The sequence below is a fragment of the Ranitomeya imitator genome, chromosome 8, assembly GCF_032444005.1.
Source record: "Ranitomeya imitator isolate aRanImi1 chromosome 8, aRanImi1.pri, whole genome shotgun sequence".
Taxonomy (NCBI): domain Eukaryota; kingdom Metazoa; phylum Chordata; class Amphibia; order Anura; family Dendrobatidae; genus Ranitomeya; species Ranitomeya imitator.
Genome location: NC_091289.1, coordinates 96,351,995 through 96,364,435, shown reverse-complemented (window position 1 = coordinate 96,364,435; position 12,441 = coordinate 96,351,995). Strand labels below are relative to the sequence as shown.

The following is a 12,441-nucleotide window of genomic DNA, read 5'->3' as shown; positions in this document are numbered from 1 at the left end:
CTTTATTGCTATCTGGTTACGGCATCGGTAGCGACTGACACTGTGTTTTGGTCTGTGCTACCTGAGTTTCCCTTACTGAATTAGCTCGTTATCTTCTGTTTTTGCATGATTCAATTTGTACATATTAATGATTTGTGAATTATGATACAATAAATTTATAACTTGTTTGAATATGGACATATACTCCAGTGTCTTCTCTGTGATATGGATATAGTTTGTGGGAGTATCCTACTTATACTTCTTTAATAATTTCTCCCTTGGAGGCTCCCCCACTGGGTTGTGAGCATGTTGGAGAAATTCAGATGTTTATTTTCCATTTTGGGCTTTTGTTATTATACCCCTAACCCTAATCTCAACCCTAACCATAACCCTAACCACAAACCTATTCCCAACACATCCATAACCCTAATCCCAACCCTATTGGTAATCCCAACAATGACCACAACCCTTACACTAGCCCAACCCTAACTTTAGCCCAACCCTAACTTTAGTCCAACCCTAACCCTAGCCCCAATCCTAACTTTATCCCAATCCTAACTTTAGCCCAACCCTAACCCTAGCCCCAACCCTAACCCTAGCCCCAACCCTAACCCAAGCCCAACCCTAAACCTAACTTTAGCCCAAGCCTAACTTTAGCCCAACTCTAACCCTAATGGAAAAATGGAATCAAATACATTTTTTAATTTTATTATTTTTACCTAAGGAGGTGATAAAAGGGAGTCTGATTTACTATTTTTATTATTTTGATCACTGTGATAGGGTCTATCACAGTGATCAAAATTAACCACTAGGAAAGCTCTGCGGAATATGTTGGCGCTATATAAATAAAAATTATTATTATTATTATAAAATTGGCTATTGTTGCCGGGTGGCGGCTGGCAGATCTTGGCAGGTGCACTGCGCATGCGCCCACCATTTTATTCTTGGAAGGAGACGCCGGCAGCCCAGGGGACTTCTCGGGGGGATGTAGGGACACCGGAGGTACTGGGGGGACCCCATTTCTCTTTCCTCTGATGTGCGATCACATCAGAGGAGAGAGAAATTAAATTCGATATCTGACTTTTTTTTGCGGTCGCCGTTATTCCATTAATAGCGGTGATCGCAATACTGGGGTTGGTAAAAAAAAGACCTGAATCTTGTTCTCTAGGGTCTCAGGTACTCCGGGTAGCCGACACTCTGGAGAAATTCTGATGCTGGGAAACACTATAGACTTATTTCTAAGCGCCGTTAAAAAGTGGCGTGAGGTACAAGCAGAAACGATACTTGTTATGTTTAGCAATTAATACTGTTTGAGTCCCATGTCCCTCCATCTTTTTTCTTGTACCTTTCTTAAATTTTAATTTTCTTTTTACTATGTCATTAATTAATTCTAGCATCATTCCTTGGCTGTGTTCCTTTAGAGCACCACCTGCTTAATTTTTGAAGTTTTTATTATGTTTAAATTGTCTCTTCAGAGAGAAAGAGGACTAGAACTCTATTGACCCCTATTGGAAATAGCAATCCTAACAGTCAATGTCAACTCTTTAATGAGCCTTGTCACATGATTTAGGATAATAGCCAAACCAGATCTCAATTTGCAGACACTGTGATTCGGGGTACTGCCCCACCTCAGTGCAAAGTGGAGATCTGGTTTGGCTGAATGAGAGGCATCTGACTGGGATCCAAAAAGTATCGTTTCTCCTTGCAGAGAGTGACATGTTAAGCATGTCGAGATGAGGAGACTTAAACTCACAATGCTCCTCTGGGAAATATGCAAATTGTCTCTTCAGAGAGGAAGAGGACTAGAACTCTAGTGCCACCTGTTGGAAGTAGCAATCCTAACAGTCAATGTCGACCCTTTAATGAGCCTTGTCACATGACTTAGGATAATAGCCAAATCAGATCTCCACTTTGCACTGAGGAGTGGCAGTACCCCGAAACACAGTGTCTGCAAATTGAGATCTGGATTGGCTATTATCCTAAGTCATGCTACAAGGCTCATTAAAGGGTCGACATTGACTGTTCGGATTGCTACTTCCGATAGGTGGCACTAGAGTTCTAGTCCTCTTCCTCTCTGAAGAGACAATTTGCATATTTCCCAGAGGAGCATTGCGGATTTAAGTCTCCTCATCTCGACATGCTTAACATGTCACTCTCCGGAAGCAGAAACAATACTTATTATGTTTCGCAATTAATACTGTTTGAGTCCCATGCCCCTCCATCTTTTTTCTTGTACCTTTCTTAAATTTTAATTTTCTTTTTACTATGTCATTAATAGTGATGAGTGAATTTGTTCAAAAAACAATTGCCAAACATAAAATCAACACAAATATTACACATTCAGATTCGTGATCGGAAACAAGAGCAACATTTTATAAAATCTGGAAAAATCGGAAACACTCGGTAAAAAGTGCGGGAAAATCATTGTGTTGCCACTAAAGTATTTTGAGCACTTTGGCTAGGATAATGGTGGTGTATGATGAGCATGGGGTACGTGTTTGATGATGGGAGAGCCCAGAGGCATGGAATGCTTGTTTAGCTTTTTCATTTTCCTAACTTTATGTATACACATTGTGGTTAGCCAATCAGGGTGCAGGAAACATCCACAATGTCCTGACACAAAGGCTTGTGTCATTGGCTGCTGAAATCACATATCTCTCTTCATGTAAAGAGCAGAGATCTTGTTTTAGCACCATTTTGACAATGTAGCAGTGCAGAGAGGCTGTTCCTGATGGTGGCACTGTTTGCTGATAGATTTTAGCTTGTTAGCTAGTCGGTTGTTTCTAAGTTAGATAGTTTGGATAGCTAGTGTCCTGTGTGGCTGTGAAGTCGACCTTCCAGCACAGACCTAAGCAAAGTGCATCCCGCAGGCCACATCCGGCCGTCTGGCTGTCTTAATCCGTCCCTTGAATTGAGACATTCGAGGAGCTGGAAAAATTAGGCCCACGGGCAGCACCATACATGCCTGCTCACTGTCTCCAACTGTGCTTACTTCATTGCTGGAGTAGTGGCCTCCGGCCACTTCCTCCACCAACTAGCGTGTGAAACAGCTGACGTGATTACATAATTTCATTGCGTCAGCTGTGTACTGTGGAGAATCAACACACTGGAGACATAGAGACAGGAGCAGAGCGTCAGGGAGCGAGACAGAGGTGAATATGTGGTGTTCTTTTTTTCATGTATATGGGATGTTTTGGTGGGCATGGGGAGGCTATGGGGGTGTCATGCTGCACATGGTGAGGCTATGGGGGTGTCATGCTTCACATGGGGAAGCTATTGGGGTGTCGTGCTGCAGATGGGGAGGCTATGGGAGTGTCATGCTGAGCATGGGGAGGCTATGAAGGCCTCATTCAGGACATGGGAAGGCTATGGGGGTGTCATTCTGCAGATGTGGAGTCTATGGTGGCCTCATGCAAGACATGAGGAGGCTATGGGGGTGACATGATGCACATGGAGAGGCCATAGGGGTGTCATGCTGCACATGGGGAGGCTATAGGAACCTCATCCAGAACATAGGGAGGCTATGGGAGACTTATTCAGGACATGGGGAGGCTATGGGGGTCTCATGCTGCACATGGGGAGTCTATGGAGGCCTCATCAACAACATGGGAAGGCTATGGGAACCTCATGCAGTATATAGGGAGGATGTGTAGGGCGCATGCTGTAAATAGGGAGGCTGTGTGGGCTCATGTATTATATAGGGATGTTGTGTGGGGTTCAAGCTGTATATAGCAAGGCTGTGTAGGACTCATGCAGTATACAGGGAGGCTGTGTGGAGCTCATGTAGTATATATAGGGAGGCTGTGTGGGGCTCATGCTGTATATATAGGGAGACTGTGTGGGGCTCATGCTGTACATGGGGAGGCTTTGTATGGCTCCTGCTGTATATAGGGAAGCTGTGTGGGGGCTCTTACTTTATATAAGGGGCTGTGGTGGGCTCATACGGTATACAGAAGGAGATGTACTTAGATTCAAATGATATATAGGAAACATTTTTCTGTTGCAGAATGTAACACAGCCCGCCATAGTCCACATTGTAATTTTGTTGGGTTGACATTAAGCTGTCTGCAGAACACATGCACATTAAAAAAAATTATTTTTTTTTTTTAAATTCTTTATTTAAGTTTTCAATTAACAGTAATAAAACAGTTAACATTCGCTCTCATGTCAAGAAATACAGGTATTTGTCATTTTATAATATGTCTAAGGATAATCATGGCATCTGAATTATACGTATGCATTCCTTAGACAGTGAAGACAATTGAGCTTACCGAACTTAGAACAAAATTTCAGGACTGCAAAGAACTAGCCCTCGATACAGTACAAGTTATGATAAAAATTTGTAAGGCTAGAGGGTGAGACGGAAGGACTAATTTACCGCGGATAAAATTGAATTCAGATGAGGTGGAGGAGGAGTGGATGGCAAAGAAAAAGGCTGGAACATGCAAAAAATAGAGTCGGGACGGTCATCGCGTCTTGCTAAAGAAAAGATAAGCTGGAAGGGCTAAACAGAACTCTTGTTAGGGAACTAGTAGATGAATTCCTCAAGGGGGGTCCTCCGCCCCAGGTCCAAGAGTAGGGGAGAGAAACACCTCCCACGGAAGCCAAGAATCCTTGAATTTCTCGTGAGAGCGTGCCTCCCAACTAGATAATTCCTCCAAACGATATAAGTCTTGGACTTTGAGGATCCATTCTTCCAGCGTTGGGGGAGATGTTTTTCTCCAGTGTATTGAGATTAAGTGTTTTGCGGCCGCTAATAAAATGGGTAGTAAGTCGTGTTTCTTTGGGTTAAAAGAGGAAGAAGGAAGAGAGAGCAACACCTCCTGGGGAGTTAGATCCCGGTCCATCAGGCCCATATCTTGTAAAGATGTATTTACATCTGCCCAAAATTGTTTGAATTCCGGACAGAGCCAGAATATATGCGCTAAGGACCCCACACATCGAGAACACCTCCAACACAGCGGGGAATCCACCAATCCCAAATGAAACAGTCTTTCTGGGGTATGATACCACCTGGAAAGGATCTTAAATGCATTTTCCTGCAATAGGATGCATCTGGAGAACCCATGGGAATTGGCTAGTACCCGCTGAGTTTCGTGAGGGGAAAGCGTCAGACCCAACTCCATCTCCCAGGAAGAAAGATATAAGGGTTTAAATTGAGTTGAACTTTTGAGGAGGTTCACGTATAGTTTAGAAACCAGTTTAGTTATTTGAGTTTTCAACCTCACTAGCAAGTCAAGCCAGAGCCAATCCGCAGATTGGTTTACCTTAGTTCTAAACGCGGTCATGATACGGTGTATATGATATTTCTGGAGAAAATTAGTAGGTTGTTTTATGGCACTGATCGGCCAATTGTCAATGCAAGGTATTTGGTTTGAAAGGAACTGAGAAATTGGGGCGTCTGGTAGGGATGTCCAGAGTCCATAAATGTCTTCATAGGTAGGGTCCACCAACCATGGGATGATCTTAATTGGAATATTGTCTAGAAAATGGCAATACGGAAGCTGGTTTGGTATAAGGGAACGTTTTATGGATAGGGTGTTAGACAGGATCTCATTAGATTTTATGCGTGTGCAATTAAAAGACGACCAAAGATAGAGATCAGCTTCATCCCCTAGTATAGCAAGTTCTAGATTTGTACTGAGATTTTCTGGATTGGGTTTTACCAGGTTAAACCATCTAGCAATATGTATGGCTTTGTAATAGGTTTTGATGTCTGGAAGGCCAAGACCGCCGCTACCTCTAGGAAGAGAGAGAATTTTAAAAGGGAGTCTGGCTCTTTTGTATTTCCATATAAACTGGGAGATCAGTTGGTTGGCTGAGTGGAAGAATGAGTTGGGAAGGGATATGGGAACCATGTTCATGGTATAAAATATTTTAGGGAAAATATAAGATTTAATGACATTTATTCTGCCCATCCAAGATAAATAAGGTATGTTGAAATTTTTTGAATCCGTTTGAAGCTTTGTCAGGAGGGGAGTATAATTACATTTATATAGGGAGGAAGGATCAGCCGTTAGATAAACTCCAAGATATTTTAGTTTCTCTGATGGCCAGTTAAAAGGGGTGTTTTCTTTTAAGTCCAGGATATCAGAGTTTTTTGCTGAGATATTTAATGCTTCAGATTTATTTGCGTTTATTTTAAAGTTAGATATCTCACCAAAATCGGCAAACAGGGACATTAACTTCGGGAAAGATGTTTTGGGATTGGAGGTTAAGATTAAGAGATCGTCGGCAAAAGCAGCTACTTTGACCTCAAGTTTACCCATCTTAAGGCCTATGATCTCACTATCCTGTCTAATCTTTTCCATCAGGGTTTCCATGACCATGATAAAGAGGGAGGGAGAGAGAGGACAGCCCTGTCTGGTACCGTTAGATATATTATATGGTTCGGAAAAAATACCGTTCACACCGACCCTAGCAGATGGATCTACGTAGAGGGACATTACAGCATCTATAAAGGCTTTTGGGAAGGCAAACTTTTGAAGCGTACAGACCATGTATCTCCAGCTAATTCTGTCAAATGCTTTTTCAGCATCAGTCGACAGAATGGTCAATGGAGTCTTGGTCTTCTTTGCATATGAAATAGCGTGGAGGATTTTAGTAGAATTATGTTTGCCCTCGTGACCCTTCACGAAACCCACCTGGTCAGGCCGAATAATTCTGCCCAAGACACCATTCAACCTCGAAGCCAATACTTAAAAAAAATTATTTTACTAAACGTGATACAGCCCAGCATATCCCACGTTGTAATTTTGTGACAGTGATATTATTCTGTTTGTAAGCTGTTGACAGTAAAAAAAAATAGATAAGACAGTTGCTAACGTGATTCAGCATGCCATATAACACCTTGTCATGTAGTGTTGTTGAAATTCAACTGTCTGCATAGCTCATGCAGATTTAAAAACAATTTTTTTTTCTGTTGCTAAACATGATACAGCCCTCCTTATCCCAAGTTGTAATTTTGTGGCGGTGAAATTAAGCTGTCTGCAGACCTCTTGCACATTAAAAAAATAAATATTTTTGTTGCTAAACCTGATACAGCCCGCCATATCCCACATTGTAATTTTGTGGTGGTGAAATTTTTCTGCATGTAGAGCTGTTGCATAGTAAAAAAATATTTTTGGGGCTGTTGCTAACATGGTTCAGCACACCATATCCCACCTTGTCATTTAGTGGTGGTGAAATTATGCTGTCTGCAGAGCTCATGCAGATTAAATCTCTTACCTAGATAACTCACCTCTTACCCTTTCTACCCCATGAAATTAGGAGTATAACCACAACTTACATATTTTTAGGTGCTCCCTAAAAACTCATCTGTTTAGGGTGGCCTATAATGCTCCCTAATCAAAGTCCTTTTTATAAATAGCCTATTCTCTACTTCTCTGGACATAATTCACCATCAAACTCAACCATACCCAAAAGCCTCATGCAGCCTTTATTTACCCACCATTATATCAATATGGTTGGACCATCATTGTAAATAAGCACCTGTGCTTTGTGTCAACCCACCTCATTGTAGATTGTAAGCTCTGAAGAGCAGGGTCATCATTATTTTAGCTTTAATTGTTTGATTATTGTAAATTTTGCCACTTTTGACTGTTTTATATGAACTTCTTACTTGTAAAGCGCTGTGGAATATGTTAGCACTATGTAAATAAACATTATTAGTAGTAGATTGAAGATGGTGAAGATCAAGCTCTTAGCTTTGCCGTTTGTAGGAGGAAACAATCTTTTATGTGAGCACAACTTCACAAAACGAGGGCTGGCTGCTGTGCTGACATAGGGAGGAGTAGGGTGAACATGACAAGCTGCTGGACTGTGAGAGAGGTGCAGGTGCAGATGTTACAGTGGATTGAGAAAGATGGGGTGTGCTTGGTATATAAGATCAGTCAAAAACAGAAGGCATGTCCACTTCGGTATCAGCTGACAGGCTCTCAGTCCCCACAAATGTAAGGGGTAAACAAGTGGAGGTTCTGCGGCCGAAGACAAGTGTGACAACACTTGCTACAGTGAGGGAGGAGGAAGAAGCAGACAATGCAGTTGATGGGGTGGACAGTGGTTGGTGAGGCCCACTAGTCTGCATTTTAGCACCGTGAGATTCGCAGATTAACGCATGTTGATCGCACATGTGCCAGTTCATGCATGTAGTAGTCAAATTATTGCATATTTTTAACTCTACTCAGGCTTTATTTTGAACAAAGTGGCAGACAACGTGATTTGAGTCATTTTGAAGATCTGAAAAAAAGACTCAAGCTAGGCACCTGCAGACTCGTGAATGCTGCTAGCCACTGACAGAGTCTGGGCTGAGGATGCAGTGCTTGTCGTGGCTCTATTACTCAGTGTATGTATGGGAAGCTGCAATGTAACCTCCTTTTCCTCCTCCTCCACGTCTTCTGCTGAGCTACTCAGCTGCATGCCTCTGAGTTTATAACAACTGTGATCTACTACCTCATCATCTTCCTCTCTGTTCTTCCACTCCTCGCCCTGAGAGTCACCTTCCTCCTCTTCCTGCCCTGACAGCACAGTCCGTGTGCGCCTCAAGCATCGGAGTCTAATCAGGTTTACCTCCACCCCCAGGTTTAACGTCTGGTGGCAAGGGTTTGGATGCTGCTCAGTGCCTACTTTGTCCGGCCCTGGATCAAACTGAAAAAAATTTGGGGCATAGGAGCAGATGATTTCCTCCTTTTGACTTTGTGACTCTTTGGACTACACTTTTCATGCCCATGGCATAGAATGTGTAAACAGATATGCAGACTCAGCAATCTGTGGTTCCTTACAGTCAGTTAGGTAGCTGGAGAGTTGTGACATGGGGGAAAACGAGGGTAATTGGGGTTCCACCTCTGAAGACTGTACTATGTGTGATGTTAAGGTGGAGGAAAAGGACCAGAGGCCACTTGATGCAGTGCTTGCCTGTTGTGATAGGCAATTCAGTATCACAATGGACATAGCGGTCAGAGCACATACAGTGATCTGACAATAACCCAAAATAATAGAACGAGCTCTGAGACGTGGGAACTCTGCAGACCGCAATCCCTAATCCTCTCCAAACAACACTAGAGGCAGCCGTGGATTGCGCCTAACTCTGCCTATGCAACTCGGCACAGCCTGAGAAACTAACTAGCCTGAAGATAGAAAATAAGCCTACCTTGCCTCAGAGAAATACCCCAAAGGAAAAGGCAGCCCCCCACATATAATGACTGTGAGTTAAGATGAAAAGACAAACGTAGGAATGAAATAGATTCAGCAAAGTGAGGCCCGACTTTCTTAACAGAGCGAGGATAGGAAAGATAACTTTGCGGTCTACACAAAACCCTAAAGATAACCACGCAAAGGGGGCAAAAAGACACTCCGTACCGAACTAACGGCACGGAGGTACACCCTTTGCGTCCCAGAGCTTCCAGCAAAACAATTAGACAAGCTGGAGAGAAAAAAATACCAAACAAATAGCAAGAAGAACTTAGCTATGCAGAGCAGCAGGCCACAGGAATGATCCAGGGAAAAACAAGTCCAACACTAGAACATTGACAGGAAGCATGGATCAAAGCATTAGGTGGAGTTAAGTAGAGAAGCACCTAACGACCTCACCAGATCACCTGAGGGAGGAAACTCAGAAGCCGCAGTACCACTTTCCTCCACAAACGGAAGCTCCCAGAGAGAATCAGCCGAAGTACCACTTGTGACCACAGGAGGGAGCTCTGCCACAGAATTCACAACAGTACCCCCCCTTGAGGAGGGGTCACCGAACCCTCACCAGAGCCCCCAGGCCGACCAGGATGAGCCACATGAAAGGCACGAACAAGATCGGGAGCATGGACATCAGAGGCAAAAACCCAGGAATTATCTTCCTGAGCATAACCCTTCCATTTAAACAGATACTGGAGTTTCCGTCTTGAAACCCGAGAATCCAAAATCTTCTCCACAATATACTCCAATTCCCCCTCCACCAAAACCGGGGCAGGAGGGTCAACAGATGGAACCATAGGCGCCACGTATCTCCGCAACAATGACCTATGGAATACGTTATGTATGGAAAAAGAATCTGGGAGGGTCAGACGAAAAGACACAGGATTAAGAACCTCAGAAATCCTATACGGACCAATGAAACGAGGTTTAAACTTAGGAGAGGAAACCTTCATAGGAATATGACGAGAAGATAACCAAACCAGATCCCCAACACGAAGTCGGGGACCCACACGGTGTCTGCGATTAGCGAAACGTTGAGCCTTCTCCTGGGACAAGGTCAAATTGTCCACTACATGAGTCCAAATCTGCTGCAACCTGTCCACCACAGTATCCACACCAGGACAGTCCGAAGACTCAATCTGTCCTGAAGAGAAACGAGGATGGAACCCAGAATTGCAGAAAAATGGCGAAACCAAGGTAGCCGAGCTGGCCCGATTATTAAGGGCGAACTCAGCCAAAGGCAAAAAGGACACCCAGTCATCCTGATCGGCAGAAACAAAGCATCTCAGATAGGTTTCCAAGGTCTGATTGGTTCGTTCGGTCTGGCCATTAGTCTGAGGATGGAAAGCCGAGGAAAAAGACAAGTCAATGCCCATCCTACCACAAAAGGCTTGCCAAAACCTCGAAACAAACTGGGAACCTCTGTCAGAAACGATATTCTCTGGAATGCCATGCAAACGAACCACATGCTGGAAAAACAATGGCACCAAATCAGAGGAGGAAGGCAATTTAGACAAGGGTACCAGGTGGACCATCTTAGAAAAGCGATCACAGACCACCCAAATGACTGACATCTTTTGAGAAACGGGAAGATCTGAAATAAAATCCATAGAGATATGTGTCCAAGGCCTCTTCGGGACCGGCAAGGGCAAGAGCAACCCACTGGCACGAGAACAGCAGGGCTTAGCCCGAGCACAAATCCCACAGGACTGCACAAAAGTACGCACATCCCGCGACATAGATGGCCACCAAAAGGATCTAGCCACCAACTCTCTGGTACCAAAGATTCCAGGATGACCAGCCAACACCGAACAATGAACCTCAGAGATAACTTTATTCGTCCACCTATCAGGGACAAACAGTTTCTCCGCTGGACAACGATCAGGTTTATTAGCCTGAAATTTTTGCAGCACCCGCCGCAAATCAGGGGAGATGGCAGACACAATTACTCCTTCCTTGAGGATACCCGCCGGCTCAGATAAACCCGGAGAGTCGGGCACAAAACTCCTAGACAGAGCATCTGCCTTCACATTTTTAGAGCCCGGAAGGTACGAAATCACAAAGTCAAAAAGGGCAAAAAACAGCGACCAACGAGCCTGTCTAGGATTCAAACGCTTAGCAGACTCGAGATAAGTCAAGTTCTTATGATCAGTCAATACCACCATGCGATGCTTAGCTCCTTCCAGCCAATGACGCCACTCCTCGAATGCCCACTTCATGGCCAACAACTCTCGGTTGCCCACATCATAATTTCGCTCAGCAGGCGAAAACTTCCTGGAAAAAAAAGCGCATGGTTTCATCACTGAGCAATCAGAACCTCTCTGCGACAAAACAGCCCCTGCTCCAATCTCAGAAGCATCAACCTCGACCTGGAACGGAAGAGAAACATCTGGTTGACACAACACAGGGGCAGAAGAAAAACTACGCTTCAACTCTTGAAAAGCTTCCACAGCAGCAGAAGACCAATTGACCAAATCAGCACCCTTCTGGTTTGGCAATACTAGAAAAATTGCAGATGAAGCGACGATAAAAATTAGCAAAGCCCAGGAACTTTTGCAGACTTTTCAGAGATGTCGGCTGAGTCCAATCATGGATGGCTTGGACCTTAACAGGATCCATCTCGATAGTAGAAGGGGAAAAGATGAACCCCAAAAATGAAACCTTCTGCACACCAAAGAGACACTTTGATCCCTTCACAAACAAAGAATTAGCACGCAGGACCTGAAAAACCGTTCTGACCTGCTTCACATGAGACTCCCAATCATCCGAGAAGATCAAAATGTCATCCAAGTACACAATCAGGAATTTATCCAGGTACTCTCGGAAGATGTCATGCATAAAGGACTGAAACACTGATGGAGCATTGGCAAGTCCGAATGGCATCACAAGATACTCAAAATGACCCTCGGGCGTATTAAATGCAGTTTTCCATTCATCGCCTCGCCTGATTCGCACCAGATTATACGCACCACGAAGATCTATCTTGGTGAACCAACTAGCCCCCTTAATCCGAGCAAACAAATCAGATAACAATGGCAAGGGGTACTGAAATTTAACAGTGATCTTATTAAGAAGGCGGTAATCTATACAAGGTCTCAGCGAACCATCCTTCTTGGCTACAAAAAAGAACCCTGCTCCTAATGGCGACGATGACGGGCGAATATGCCCCTTCTCCAGGGATTCCTTCACATAACTGCGCATAGCGGTGTGCTCAGGCACGGATAAATTAAACAGTCGACCTTTTGGGAATTTACTACCAGGAATCAAATTGATAGC

At 43.9% G+C, this 12,441-nt stretch overlaps 1 long non-coding RNA gene across 2 annotated transcripts in view; it reads left to right on the top strand.

Moving 5' to 3' along the window:
• Positions 1 to 3,071: 3,071 nt before the first annotated feature.
• The window catches only part of LOC138647143 (uncharacterized), a 30,341-nt gene continuing 20,971 nt past the window's right edge, over positions 3,072 to 12,441 (top strand). Inside the window, exon 1 of one of the 2 annotated variants that reach the window (XR_011314907.1) lies at positions 3,072 to 3,131. This is a non-coding gene — a long non-coding RNA (uncharacterized lncRNA). The remainder of the gene's footprint in view (positions 3,132 to 12,441) is intronic. The other variant, XR_011314906.1, reaches the window with a different exon arrangement.